This window comes from Protopterus annectens, chromosome 8.part0 (assembly GCF_019279795.1).
Source record: "Protopterus annectens isolate FY-2018-M chromosome 8.part0, PAN1.0, whole genome shotgun sequence".
NCBI classification, from domain to species: domain Eukaryota; kingdom Metazoa; phylum Chordata; order Ceratodontiformes; family Protopteridae; genus Protopterus; species Protopterus annectens.
This window is the reverse complement of record NC_056741.1, coordinates 280,838,417-280,853,088: the sequence shown is the minus strand read 5'-3', so window position 1 is coordinate 280,853,088 and position 14,672 is coordinate 280,838,417. Positions and strand designations below refer to the sequence as shown.

Sequence of the window (14,672 nt, the reverse complement as noted above, 5' to 3'; positions counted from 1 at the left end):
CTCTAAAATTTTAAAGCCACTACTAAATTGGCTTTACCCGTAAAAGTTGAAAATGACAATGAGGTACATCTTACTAGAAGACTGACTGAGGCCAGAGTCAAATATTTTTGGCAGCTATTCCAACATCACTGAGACAGGAGGTGACAAAAGGTCTACATATTTGCTTGTTGCTTATCATTTCAGTACCACATGCTTTTGCATGGTTTAGGTTTCGGATGACAAATCTAGGCAATCCTGGGAGAAAAATCAAGATCCACTTGGCCATCATCAGAACTGGAGAAATTAAACGCTTAAAGCTCAAGAACTGTAGAACCAGATGAAGCTTAACAGGTGGATGGTCAGAGTACAAGGAACCAAACCTGGAGGAACCAAAAGGAAGTTATGAGAGTCACCTTGGACTTGAGCATCTTCAACTATTGAATGAACTTGGAAATAAGTGAAACAAAGGAAATGAACAAGTTAAACCCAAGGGCCAGTCCTAGACAAGTGTATCCCTGCACTGGGTTGCTAGGGGATACACAGTCGTTACAGCATGGCACTCTCCATAGAAACAAACCTGGTTTGGGCTGACTTTAATTACCTGCCCATAGAGTGGGTAAATTATGCATGCTCTAACTCACTTGCCCAAAGGCTCCTGGACTTCATTAACTCCAGTGCCTGGACAACCGGTTGACACTTACACAAGGGGCTCGAACATCATGGATCTGGTGCTCACCAACATGCTGGAATGCTGCACCTCTCCCAGTGTGTGGCCATCCTTGGTGAGATCTGACCACAAATCAGTCTCGCTAGAAGTAACTATAACAAAAGATCCCTGCAACAACTAAACTAAAAACCTTCTCCAAGGCCAATTACAATCACTTACGTTTCGGCATAAATAGCTTCATAGCCCCTCCCTCCACTGATGGAACTGACACCTATGTTGAGTTATACACCAATGCTTTATACAAGCACCTGCACAACTGCAGTGACTCTGCTGTATCTGATAGAACCAAAGTAAGATAGACAAGCAAAAACAAACCTGCCTGGTGGACAAATACCATTAATAGGCTGTACAATAGGAGAAAAATTACTGTCTAAGAGTAGGAAGAAACTCTCAAAACTGGAAACACTTCCTCTTCAACTTTAACAAGCAAGTAAGACTCCTAGTGAAGTCCTCCAAAGCTAACTACGAACTATGAATCCAAATTAGATTCCCTAACTAAGGATAACCACAAGGTGTTATTTAGTTAGACCTTAACCTCAAAGGTAAGGCCTAAATTTGTGCTGAACTCATAGTTAATGGTACTACATTCACAGAACCTGTGGCTATAGCAAACCTGCTGGCTGACAGGTTCAGTGAAAACTTCACTCCCCTGTCCCCACCACATATATCCCAAAGCATCCCTAACATCTGTATCCCACCTAGTATCTCAGGTCTTAAATGCCCTCTCCAAGGCCAAAAAAACAGCCTCTATAGGCCCAGACAACATCCCAGGTTGTGTTCTACATGGGTTAAAACAGGAATTAGCATCACCATTGAGCATCCTTTTCAATCACAGCCTAAGCACTGGCTCCGTCCCAGTGGAATGGAAAACAGCAACCATCATCCCTTTGCACAAAGAGGTGCATCCACGGACCCCAGGAACTATAGACCCATTAGTCTTACCAGCCTTATCTGCAATGCCATAGAACAAATCATCATGGACTTATCAACAAAGATATAGGAAATCTCCAAATGCTCGACCCCACCAAAGTTTGGTATTGTCAAGGGGAGATCTTGCCTGTCAAACTTGGTGGATTTCTTTCAGACAGTCACCAAAGCCCCAGACAAGGGCAAATCTGTGCGTATGGCCTACCTAGACTTAGCCAAGGCCTTTGACACAACCCCCCACTCAGGCATCATTGATAAACTTACCCAGCTGGGTATTAACCCATATATTGTCAGGTGGGTTGCAAATTGTCTCACGGATAGAACTCATACAGTCAAAATAGGGGACTCCACCTCCTCCGGCAGACCAGTAACCAGTGGTGTTCCACAGGGATTGGTTCTAGGACCACTACTGTTCAGAATCTACTTCTCTGAAGTACAGGCTAAAACTAAAGGATTGTGTCTGACAAAATTTGCTGATGACTGCAAATTGGGAGTGATCACTGAAACCCCTAGCGATGTCAACATCCTACAAGAAGGTCGTAGACTAATGACTGGTGCCAAAGTCATGGTCTTAAACAATGCAAAAAAATGCATCATCCCCTTCGGCAAGGGTGATGTTCCTGCAAACTACCACATCAATAGCAATACCCTAAGCAGACAGTCAGTAGTGAGAGATCTGGGCACAAAGGTTGACAGTAACCTTAACTTCGATCACCTTGTCTCCACAGTGGTAAGAAGGATGTTTTATATTGCTCATCTCATAAGTAAGGGCACTACCTCCAGAAAAAGAGGTTGTAACACCCCTGTACTCTTCCCTCATTAGGCCAATAATAGAATACAAAGCTCCCTTTGGTATGTTCCTTTCCAAACATCTGCAGCAATTGGAGATACCACAAACGTTCCTTACAAAGAAAATTCAGGGTCTTCAAGATCTGTCTTATGTGGACAGACAGAAATCATTGTCACTTTACTCTGTCTCGTACAGACTGCTCACAGGCAACCTTTGCCTTGCATGCAGAGCAATCTCTGACCCAGCTTTAATGGAAATGCTGCACATTCACAAGTTAAATGGCACACGGGTCACTCGCTCAAAGGAACTTAACCTGGTATGTGACATCAACAGAACTTGCTGGAGAGAGAGACTTGTCTTGCAGAGGTTGCCTCACCTTTGAAACAAGCTTCCTAGTCATGTTAAAGACCCCCATTGGCCCTATTTAAGCATAGTTTGGATAATTGGATGGGTAAATAGAAACTTCACCCCGTGGGTTCCACCTGTGTCCCTTTTGGACAGTGGCAATAGGTGCTGATTTTAGTGCCTGGTTGAACCAGATACCCTTGGGAACACAGGTTGAACTTGGCTAGGCTTGTAAGGGTCTTGGAGCAGTTAGCCTAGTAACCGCCTATGATCCAAAATCCTATATGCTACTGTCCAGCCTAGAGACCACTTGCAGCTTTAGCATGTTCATTTCTGCCTTGGGCCCAGGAGATTATGTCGCTGGCAGCCTAGATGAAGATGCAGAATGAGGGTCCAGACTTGAGACTTTTCTGCTGCTTCTGGGTTTGATGGTTGCAATGATCTTCATGAGTACTTTAGCTTCCTGAGGAGTAGGGATGTTACGATAGACTGTCAGGTATCACTGACTAGTGTCACAGCATGCTAAAGAGTCTACATTTGGTGTCACAACCTTATTTTCAGGCTCTGGAGTAGTGTACAATTCCCCCTCCTCAATCTTGAAATGACTATTTCCTTCCTGCAGTTAAACCCCATTGCAAGTTCAGTGGTGAACACTTCACTGAGAGAGTGGGGAATTCACCTTAACTCCCCCTATAATTGAAGAAAATGTTTTTCCATCTGGAGAAGAGTTGCACATAAACCAATTGGAACCATGGGCTGTCCTTGTCATGAAAACTTGAAAGAGACAATGAACAAGCTTTAGCAGACAACTGCTGAGGCTGTCCATCAAGGAAATGACTTGCTCAGAATTTAGATGGTTACCAGAAGACAGTTGGTAAATTTTTCAATCCCAGACTTTGTGGCCTCCTAACATAAGGAATATCACATTCTTATCTATGTCTTGACATAAACTGTCTGCACAGAAGGTGATCAACATCCTGTGGGAGAAAGTCCTTAAAGGCTTGCAAGACCAAAAGCACTGCTCTGAACTCCAGCACTCTGATGTTGAGATTGTCCACTGCAGTTGCTCAGACACCTTGGACCATCCTATCCAGATAAAGTCTTTTCATACCCCAGGGCTGAGGCACTCATGGTGACTGTCAGTGATGAAAGGACAACTGAAATGGCTACCTAGAAAAGTATGGAGTTAGGTATTCACCATCTTAAATGGCATTTGTAAGCCTTGGAAATTTTGATCTATGTCAACATGTCATATGAATTCAAAGACTACTGAATACGGACCATCCAAAGTGTCTATTGGAGCACACTCATCTTGGTCGGTGAAGAGTACAGTGTACATGGAAGCTATCTTAACCGCAATGTTCTAAGGCACTGGCACACTGATTGGGTCATTTTGCAAAATGAAATGGACTGCTCTCTGGAGGGCGAAGTACTCTTTCTTCAATCATCTTCATTCTGCAACCAACTGTGTCCAAATGGCAACCTATGAATGTTCCAGCTGCGATTTTGCCAAGTTGACTATAATCCCCAAAAGGTCTGAGTAAAGACCCACTTAATACAAGAAGCTCTTCCCACACTTCTGCTTCTAAGATGCATATTAAGTATGGGATGCAAGGGTGTACACCTTCCAGGCAAAGTCTTCTATGGAAATGAAAGAGTAAAATGGAATCCAAGCACCACTAGTTGATGATCATCCCCATGCTCTTACAGGCCACAGGAGGACATACATATCACAGACCTTGGGGACCATGTTCCAGTCTATTTTTATAAAAAGGTCTCACAGGTGCTGAAAATCAGACAAATTCTTGGACATCAAGAAGGATACTTTCACCAGTCCTTTAAAGGCCTTCTTTCATCACTGTGAAAATAAATCCATGGTGCATACGGACATACCACTTTTCACCAGTGACAGAACGGATCAAGATCCAAACTGTGGGAACGGTGAAAAATAGAACTGAAGCACAGAGGACAAGTATGCTTACACAGAGCATGGCATCGTTGTGTGTACCACCAAGGGTACACACTGGCTCAATGTGCACAGGAGCTTTTAAAAAAATGATATAAATGCTGAGTGGTGGAGAGGAAAACTGCAGCCACAGGCCCCTTCAAACTGGGTCCCCGGTGTAAGATTGGATAGGTGGGAATATGCATTCTAGCTCTGTCTCAAAAGCCCAGAATAAGTGGCTCGGTCTCTGAGCACAGCCCTTTCTGGGTGAGAACATAAGAACTCTAAAGCATAGCCCCTCAAGTAATGACGAATAAGAACGGTCTCTTCCCTTACTGATAACCTTAGATTGTAGTCAAGACTGCAGCTGTTGAGCTGGCAGTGAACTCCTCGTAGATGTCTTTTGTGCAGCACTGTCTGAAGGCCCTCCTAAGCTTACAACAGAGGTTGCTGCTACTTTTGGCATTGGCTTCAACTAAAAGACAACAAGGGGACAAGACACCATGAACAGCAGTAAAGGTTTGATTCTTTTTCTGCAGACTGATGACCAGATGTTTAGCAGGGTGGCTGAAAACAGACTTCCCAGCAAGAAGGTCTGCAAGATGGTCTAAACTTTTTCATAAGACAGACAAGCCTACACAATGTCATCCTACACAGCTGCATTCCTAAGCCTGTTGCGCTAGTCATACCATTGAAAGAATCAAGGTTTGGAAGTACCATCTGGTAGTGTCCCCCCACCCACAAGAATCCAAGGATAGTATCTGAACCAACGGTTTGCCATTAAAATGTTGCCGTGCAATTGCATGGCTATGAAGTATTCAAACAACAGATGTTCGATACTTCATATGTGTGCAGGTTACATGAGCGAGCATCATATTTGCGAATGGACTGTGCATTCACAAATATAACGTTTGCTCATGTAAAGGGATTGTAGTACAGTGCGGTTAGGGAAATACATCCCTCTCCTCACTGTAGTGCGATCTCGTAGTTGGAATATTAAGTTGGGGGGGTGGGGGGCGCAGGGGGGCTTGCCCCCCTGCATAAATGGAATGTTAGGTGTAGGGATTAAGGAGTTATGGTAAGGGTGGCATTGTTTTGTTGTTAATGCCGTGAAATGTTGTTGTCGACATTTTCGGCATTAATGGCCATTTTTCGACAATAGGACCATTCGGTTAGTTGCGGTTTCGGTACAACACTTCTCTGTTTTTTTTTTTTTTTTTTTAAACTTTCGACATATTGATAGTAAACCCTGAACCAGCTCATCCTTTAGCCCAGAGAGAAAGTTTGAAAGCTTTTCCAGTGGCTGACCCTCTATGGAGGGCTGGAATCTGGACAGGTAAGACAAATCACTGATGCCTCAAAAGCTGTAATATAGAAGAGATAAACACCTTCTTGCTCAACCCACCAAAGATTTACTCTCTCATGTGGTAAGGTGGCAAGACATTGTTGTCTCTGGGACCTATGCAGGACCAACAGTATTAAAGCAGTCTGGTCTAGGATGCTAAAGTTAGGTCTCATGACACTCAGCAGCAAATGGGCATGTTGATGTTATCTGCCTTCTTGTGAGCCAAGTGTGTAAAATTATGGATAGCATACAAGGCATCCCTGATTACAGATAAGGGAAATGACTCAAAGCTTCTTTGCTCCTTTTTGTTAACATACTCATTCAAACTTTTCTGCGTGTGTGTGTGTGTGTGTGTGTGTGTGTGTGTGTGTGTGTGTGTGGGGTAATATCAAGGGTTTCAGGCCTTTCTAAGTCGTCATAAGACTTGTCATTTCTCTTAAGCAACCTTTAACTGGTGGGGAGGTGTAGGGAGAAGGTCTAACTACCCCAACCTATATCAGGAGTCACATTCTTTGGGTTCACTGTAGTCCTCCAAGAAAGCAGAATGAGTAGGAAAATGCTATCTTGCAATTATGGACTGGACTTGTATGAGTGGACAGATGACTACATGGAACTGAACATGCAAAAGGCATGTGGGACAGGGTGGCTGCTTGTCAACAGCATTACAGAGAAGTCTACAGCAGGTCTACTGGAAGCATCATTAACTAGGGTTTCAACCTGTCCCTCTTTTGGGGCGGTTGTGACCTCTGGGGAAAAAAACATGAAAAACACGGCACTTACTGATTTCTAACTTTCCTTTAATTGTTATAGAAGAGTACGTTTCTATGTCAGAAACAACTCAACATGATGTGAAATAGAAGTAACTTTAATTCTTCAAAACAGAGCCTTGGTTTTGGTGAGTGAAAATTAGGGAATTTTTATTGATTGTGGGTATAATTTGCCTTGCAAAATATCACAAGCTGGTAAAAAACATGCCATTTTGGGCATACAGACAGGTGGCAACCCTACATGTGATGTTCCATAGAGATGCAATCCCAGATTCATAAGGACAACTCCCAGCACATGTTAAATAACTACCTGAATGTCTGCTCCACCCAAAATGTGTAATGAGTGAGCTCATGCTCACATCTAATGGGCATTAGTTTCCTTATTTAAGTTATAAAATGTTTAATACTAAACATTTTACATTTAAAAACAAATATAATTACTAGTTCCTCTTTTGGCTTTTCCCGGTTAGGGGTCGCCACAGTGGATCACCTGTCCACTCATGATTGGCAGTGGAGTTGTACGGTCTCGAGTTGCCAGCCCAGCACCCAACCTTCCACAGATGGCACACACACGGACGCATTCACTCATTCACACCTAGGGCCAATTTAGAATGTCCAATCCACCTACAGCATGTCTTTGGGATGTGAGAGGAAACCGGAGCACCCGGAGGAAACTCACGCGACCACAGGGAGGACATGCAGACTCCGCACAGAAGACACCACAGCCGAGGATCGAACCAGAGAACCTCTTGCTGTGAGGTGTAACTGCTGCACCACCACGGCCACCCTAAATATAATTAATTATTAATGTTTAGAAAAACAAATTATATGAAGATGCAGAAAACAATAAATTGCTAACTTTAATAAATACAGAAATTCAAAAGAAAATATACTTTAATAAAAAAAAGTGGAATGACATGCCTCTGTCAGAAACACCAAAAAAAACCTGTCTAAAAATATGGTATCATTGGGTCTGAAGGAAAGTGCTGGATCATGTGACTGACTCAGGGAAGGCAGCTGGTTCCAAAGGATAGGTAAGATATCCAAAAGAAATCTTACCAGACATCTCCATCTATACCACTGGAACTGCCAGCAGCCCCTCATGTAATCACCTGAGCTACCCAACTGATACTTAAGATCCCAAAAACACTTTCAGGCAAGGAGGACCCAGAATAAATAAGACTCGGTTGGCAAGGAATCTTAAAGATTCATCTGTTTACAACCAACAGGGCAGATCCTGCAGCATAGATGTAACATGTCCAAGGAGTACAGCAGTTAAAAGCTTGTCCATAAAAGTTCTGCATGAACTACTTTATCCAAATCTAATGAAGGAATGTAGCATTTGACCTGAGCAGTGATTTTCAGATGGAAATAGCGGGATAAGAGCTGACGCATGCTTCTTCAATGTTGACCTGTTATTACAATCAATACCAAATCATGAATGCGAGCCACAAATTCCCTTAATTTTCTCCATATATAAGTAAAGGAGAGAAGACAGGAAAATTAAATAGATAGATAGTTGCACATACCAGAATAGTTTTGGTCTTAGCAAGGTTAAGTTTTAAACAATTGTGTTATCTACTCAAAGATAAAGTCTCAGCAGTTGTGTAGAGGTGAAAAATCCAATTTACTTTAGAGAGAAAAAAAAAATTTATAGCTGAGTATCAGCACATGCCTCATTAAAATACTTCTCATGCAATAGCCCCCTTAAAGGAAAACCCCGCATTCTCCTACAGTTTAACTCAACTCTTAGGGTGCTTTTCTTTCTCCCTACAATTATTATTTCAGTACTGTGTAGTTACCCGAAACCTGTGTGTACTTTATAAAAACAGAAGTTATGTCTTGCCATAACATACCATCTGTGTTGCTGATTTTCACTTATCCTTGACTGTGGGTTCGGTTCCGAATCTCAGAACAGGCTCGGCTGTTACTCTAGCTTGCGCATTCGAAAAACTCTCAAGCTTAGCTCTACCCAGAACGCTCCTCTCAAGAGTACCTTAGATCACGTTTGCATAAGATAGTTAGTGACAGACAGGATATAACAGATCAGAGACAATATCTGTATTCATAAAGGAATAATCCAATCTGTTGGGATAGATCCACTCTACCAAGTAGCAAGAAAGGCAAGGGTAAGGAGGGCAGGGATGTCAAGGGTAAGTGAAGATTGACAACACAGATGGAACGTTATGGTAAGACACAACTTCTTTATCTGATGTTGCCAATCTTCACTTAATCCTGGACTGTGGTACAGTCTCTCCAGCTATCGAAATCCTGGAAGGTCTCACGAAAGAACATCCCTGAGCACCATCGAACCAAAGGATGCTTGTCCCCTAGAGACCAGATTCAGCCTGTAATCAGTAATAAAGGTATGCGGAGATGCCCAAGTAGCCCTGCACATATATCATCTATACAGGCACTGACATGGAACACTGCAGAAGTGGCTAATGCTCTTGTAGAATGTGCCTTTACAGGTCCTGGTAGTTGAACTTTCTTTTTATTATAAATGAAGGTTACGCAGTCCTTGAGCCATCGAGCTAAAGTAACCTAAGGAACTGATTTGCCCAGAGCAGCAGAAGAGAATGAAACAAACAGCTGATCAGATTTTCTGAATTCCTTTGCTCTGTGCAGGTAAAAAACAATGGTCTGTGAACATCCAACAAATGCAGGCAATATTCGCCTTTGTTCGAAAAATTGGGAAAAAATACAGGAAAGTGTATAGATTGATTGATATTAGTGTCAGATACTACTTTTTGTAAAAACAATGGATTTGTTTGCAAAGATGCCCTGTCCTTATGAAAGATTAGGTAAGGAGGCTTGCAAGATAAGGCCTGTAACTCTCATATTCTCCTAGCAGAAGTAAAAGCAACCAAAAAGGAGGTTTTCTAGGACAAATATTTTGGACTGTTAAAATGGTGGCATAATTAAGGACTGTAGCACCAGATTCAAGTCCCAAGTTGCAGATGGATCCTTATATGGAGGTCTCAGCAATAAGGTTCCTTTCAGAAAAGCTTTGCACAGTTTGTGCGACATTAGAGCTGTCATTTAAACCACAATGAAAATTTGAAATTGCAGCTAAATGAACACGTATAGTTGTGGATGACACCCCGGCATCGAAAAGCGATTATAAAAATTCCAAAACCTTATGAACTGATGCCAAATATGGGTCGAGATTACTGTCTGAAGCCCATTTTGAAAATGTTTGCCACTTGCTGCTGTATAAACGTCTAGTCGAAGGTTTGGGAGATGCTAAAACAATTTGTTGAACTGGGGCAGAAAGGCTAGTATGCCTGGCAATCACTGGAACTGGAGAAATCACACAGTGAGCTTGAGACTGTGAAAATTCAGGTGAATTAATTCCTCTGGATGGGACAATAAGATCTGGAGCTAGGTCCATAGTCCACGGTTCTTGAATTAGGTGAGGCCAGAGAAAGGGAAACCATATTTGTTGAGGCCAGGAGCAATGAGAATTATCTTGTTCTGCAACCTGTTGGCTTTCTTTAGAAACTGGGATATGAGTGGAACTGGGGCAAAAGCATACAGGAGACCGGGGGGCCAATCGTGGAGAAGAGCATCTCTTGGTGACGCCCCCAGAGGGGATCAGGTCGAAGTCACTGCTGCATTTGTTGTTCTGAGGAGATGAAAAGAGATTGCAGCAAGGCTGGCCCCATTGACAGAATATCCTTTCTGCCACCAAAGGACAGACATCACTCGTGAGGCATTAGGATACTCCTGCCCACCTTGTCCGCAATCATGTTGGAGCTCCCCGTAATATGCATTGCAACCAGAAAGCAGTTGGTTGAGAGTGTCCATTGCCAAACCCTGAGAGCTTCTCGACAAAGAGGATAAGATCAGGTTCCCCCTTGTTTGTCTATGTACCAAACTACTGACATGTTGTCGGTTTGGATAGCAATCATTCCTGAGGGGAGGGTTTCTTGGAATGCTTGCAATTCTAGGAGCACTGCCCTCACCTATAGAACATTAATGTGCAAATTGGCATCTGACTGGGACAACGTGCCTTGAACGTCTTTCCCAGATAATACCCCCTCCACCCTATCTGGGATGTGTCTGTGGTCACTATGGCTTGAGGATGTGGAGGGACAAAGGGGCAGGCCAGTAAAATGTCATTGGAATGAAGCCACCAACTCAGGGCCTTTTTGCATAAATTGGTGATCTGAATTTGATGTGACATCAGTTGCGTCATTAATAACCATTGTGACGCTAGAAGCCATTGAAGGATTCACATGTGAAACCTGGTAAGAACAGCTATGGTAATGGAGGCTGCCCTAGATCTCAAAACCTGAAGTACCAATCTTGCAGTTACTGTTCTGCTGTGAATGATATGGATGACTTGAGATTTTATTCTTTGACATCTTTCTTAGGGAACAGACATAATACAGGTGCTTGTGTTCAACAATGCTTCTATGAACTCTAAATGCTGTGTTGGTTCTAGACGGGATTTTTAATAGTTTTCAGTAATCCCCAATGAAGAACAAGTTTGAAGGACGATCTCTTGCTTGTAGCAGGAGATGCCTGGAGGTTGCAGTAATGAGTCAGTCGTTTAAGTATGGAATCACATGGAATCCTTGCAGTCTGAAGTGAGCTGCAACCACTGCCATGCACTTGAACACTCTGGGGGCTGTGGTGAGGCCAAAGGGCATGGCTCTTGAACTGGGAATGACGGACTCCCAGCCGGAAGCGCAGAAATCTTTTGGACCATTTGTCTATTTTTATGTGATAATACGCATCCTGTAGCTCTATTCAGCAAATCCAATTGTCTTTCCCTAAGAAAGGGAGAACAGACTGAAAAGTGACCATCCAATTTGGCATTCTGAACTGACTTGTTCAAAGCACTGAGATTCAAAATTGGTCTCCAGTCCCTCGTGTTTTTTGGCACTAAAAAGAATCTTGAGTAAACTCCGGATCCTATCTGGTCTGGTGGGACTGTTTGGATGGCTCTTTTGTCGAGCAGTTTTTCAATTTTTATTACTGCTTCATCCCTGTGGCTGGGTGGAACATCCAGGATTATTTTGCATGTCTTGGGTTGATTGGAGAACGGAATACAGTAACTTCTAGTTATGATCCTCTGCACCCAATTGTCCGTTATAGTTAGCCAGGCAGGTAGGTGCAGGGATAGTTGTCCCACTACTGCCTCCAGAGGACAGCAATCAGGCCTCCGTCCAGGACCGCCAATAGGAATTTCCAGGGAAAAAAAATCCCTGAAACCCTGATTTTGCGGGCCACCTCTGCCTCTGGTGCTGCGTCTTCCATTATAACTCGCCCCACTGCCCCAAGAGGAGTCATTATCGTGCGAGTCCTGAAAAGGCCCTTGGGAATTTTTACACCACTGCCTTCCACTCCTCTGGTTCCTTGAGTAGGGCCACTGGGGAGGGAAAAGCATATGCCCAAAGTGTCTTTCCATCTTTCTCTCATCTAGCAAGGGTGTCTAAGTTTGGGTCCAAAAAAGGGATGTTCCGTCAAAAGAAGCATTGATGAAAGAAGACTTAAATTGCTCCACAAAGTCACACAAGTGCATCCAGGCATGTTGTTTCATAGCTACGCCAGATCCCGCTGCCCTGGTCATCCCTTCAGCTGTGTGTGCGATGAGCCTCATGGACGAATTACAAACTGATTCGAGTGTCACCAACTGGGAAGCTAACTTTGATTGAACTCCGTCAGTTATGGCTCCTGTCAAAGTATCTGATAGTGCCTTTATCAGATCATATTGAAGCCTGGCGAAATGTGCCATGAAATTCAAGGACCTAAGCATGAAAGTCAATGAAACATATATGCACTTCCCCAATCTATCCATCGTCCTAGACTCCTTGTTAGGAGGATGGATAGTAGGACTTTCATCAGCAAGTTCCTTTTTGGTGGCTGCCGCAACCACCATGACATCCACTGGCACCTCTTTAGCCCAATGCTGTTGGTCTGTGGGAGCTGATAATATATGGTCTGGTCTCTTACAGATTGGCTCGATGAAGTTGGGAATCTTCCACTTATGCTGGGCAATCAGTTTAATGAGATTATCAGCGGGCGGAGAAATTCAAGCAGTAGATCGTCAGGCATGGAAAGCCTCTAGGTACTGACTCCTCTGAGGAAGGCTGTTGGGAAGTCCAGCCACCCCTCTGTTTAAGGATCTCTAAAATGTCACCAAAGAACACGACTTCTGGGAGTAACCTTAGGGAACATTCCCTTTCATCAAAGTCAGCATCTTCTGTGAAAGACTCTTCAGCGGAGTCCATGTGCTTCCTCTTGCACTTTCTCTTCCGGGGTACCTCCTTGGTGGGACTGGTCAGGGAGGTGTCTGAAGAGGACATAACCTACACAGTTGAATCCTGAGGTTCCTGTGCCCACAATGCCAAGTCAGAGGCTAGAGGTAGCTCTGGGTGATGGGAAGGACCAGGGGGGGTTGTTCTGACGAAAGAGGAGTCAACTGACAGTCTGCAGTGGACAAGGCCCTCTCCATGGCCTGGAAAGCAGATCCCCCTGTAGAGGAATGGAAGTCTGGAATTAAAACAGACTCCTTTGAAACAGTGGTCCCATCCTGCACCAAAGGAACTGCCAATGAGCATCAAGCCGGAGTGAAACTTACATGTGCCAAAGCCCCAAGAAGCATGGATGGCTCCGACAAAAATCGACGTTGAACCACACTCCCCGGAATGAACATCGAAGCCTCGACCCCGAGAGGTTTCCAGGTCCGACAGAACTGAAGAGCTCAGCGTACTTATCGGTGCTGGAGACAAGACTCTCTCTGGCGTTGATGCAGTCGAAACTGGGACTGTCGGAACCGGGAACTCCGAAGGCTCAGATGGAGTTGGAGGAGGAACAACAGTTGAGTGAGAAATATGTAAGGTTGACTGAGAACCACAAGGAACCAACGAACTACTTCCAAGCAGAGTACTTTATTGGTCAAGTGCTTTCATTCATAAGAACTTCATCAGAACCACAATCAATGTAAAACCACACCCACTTATACCCCTTAGTAAAACAGCTGTTCAAAATCAACCAATGCAATTTAAAATACATGACTAAGATTCCATAAAATAAATATACATGTTAAACTGTTATATACCATAAAACTTCAATTTCAACAATGAAGTTATGGAACAAGAATCATTGAGTCCAGGGTGGTTACAGGCATTTAACGTCAACTGCCATTTTAATTCATTTTTTTCTAGATGTTCCTCTATAATCCACCCTGTCTGTCCATCTTAATCTGTTCTAATATCAAAAATTAAAAGTATGTTGTGTATATATCTCTCTATACGCCTATCCAAGGCATTCATAGTTTTTTTGTTCCTTATGTCCAAAATATGATCATACACACATCTTCTAAAATGCCTCTTACTTTTTCCTACATAAAATGCAGTGCATGAATTATATTGGGCTAAATAGACAATGCCTGAAGTATTGCAAGAAAAACAGCCCTTCACATGATATGGACGGTTTTTAATAGTAATTAATAGTGAACAACTCACTGCTGTTAACATACTGGCATGTGGAGCAATGGCCGCAATTTATCTTTTTCAAAGTACTATTGCAGATAGAAGATAAATGATCATTTCCCAACTTATTTTTAAGTTGAAATAAAAATCAAGGAAGAAATATTCCAATTAACTGGCTTCTATTAATGTAATCGTGCCACCTTGTCCTAGGTTGTGCCTAAAAAGGGCAATCTAACCAGTGTACTTACCCAGTTAACAAATGTGCAAATAAATGTAACAAATCAAACATTGACAGTGTGAAACAAGTTTTTGTAAAAAAGCACTATATAATCATGAAACAACATCAACAATGAATTAATGCAGAGACACAACTTGGACGTCTTCTATAGAACTTTACACAAC

The 14,672-nt window shown here is 43.0% G+C and overlaps 1 protein-coding gene across 1 annotated transcript in view; it reads right to left on the bottom strand.

The window, feature by feature from the left end:
* Positions 1-14,672, bottom strand: part of IQGAP3 (IQ motif containing GTPase activating protein 3) — a 2,364,408-nt gene that overhangs the window by 414,554 nt on the left and 1,935,182 nt on the right. The gene's annotated exons all lie outside the window — the stretch shown is intronic.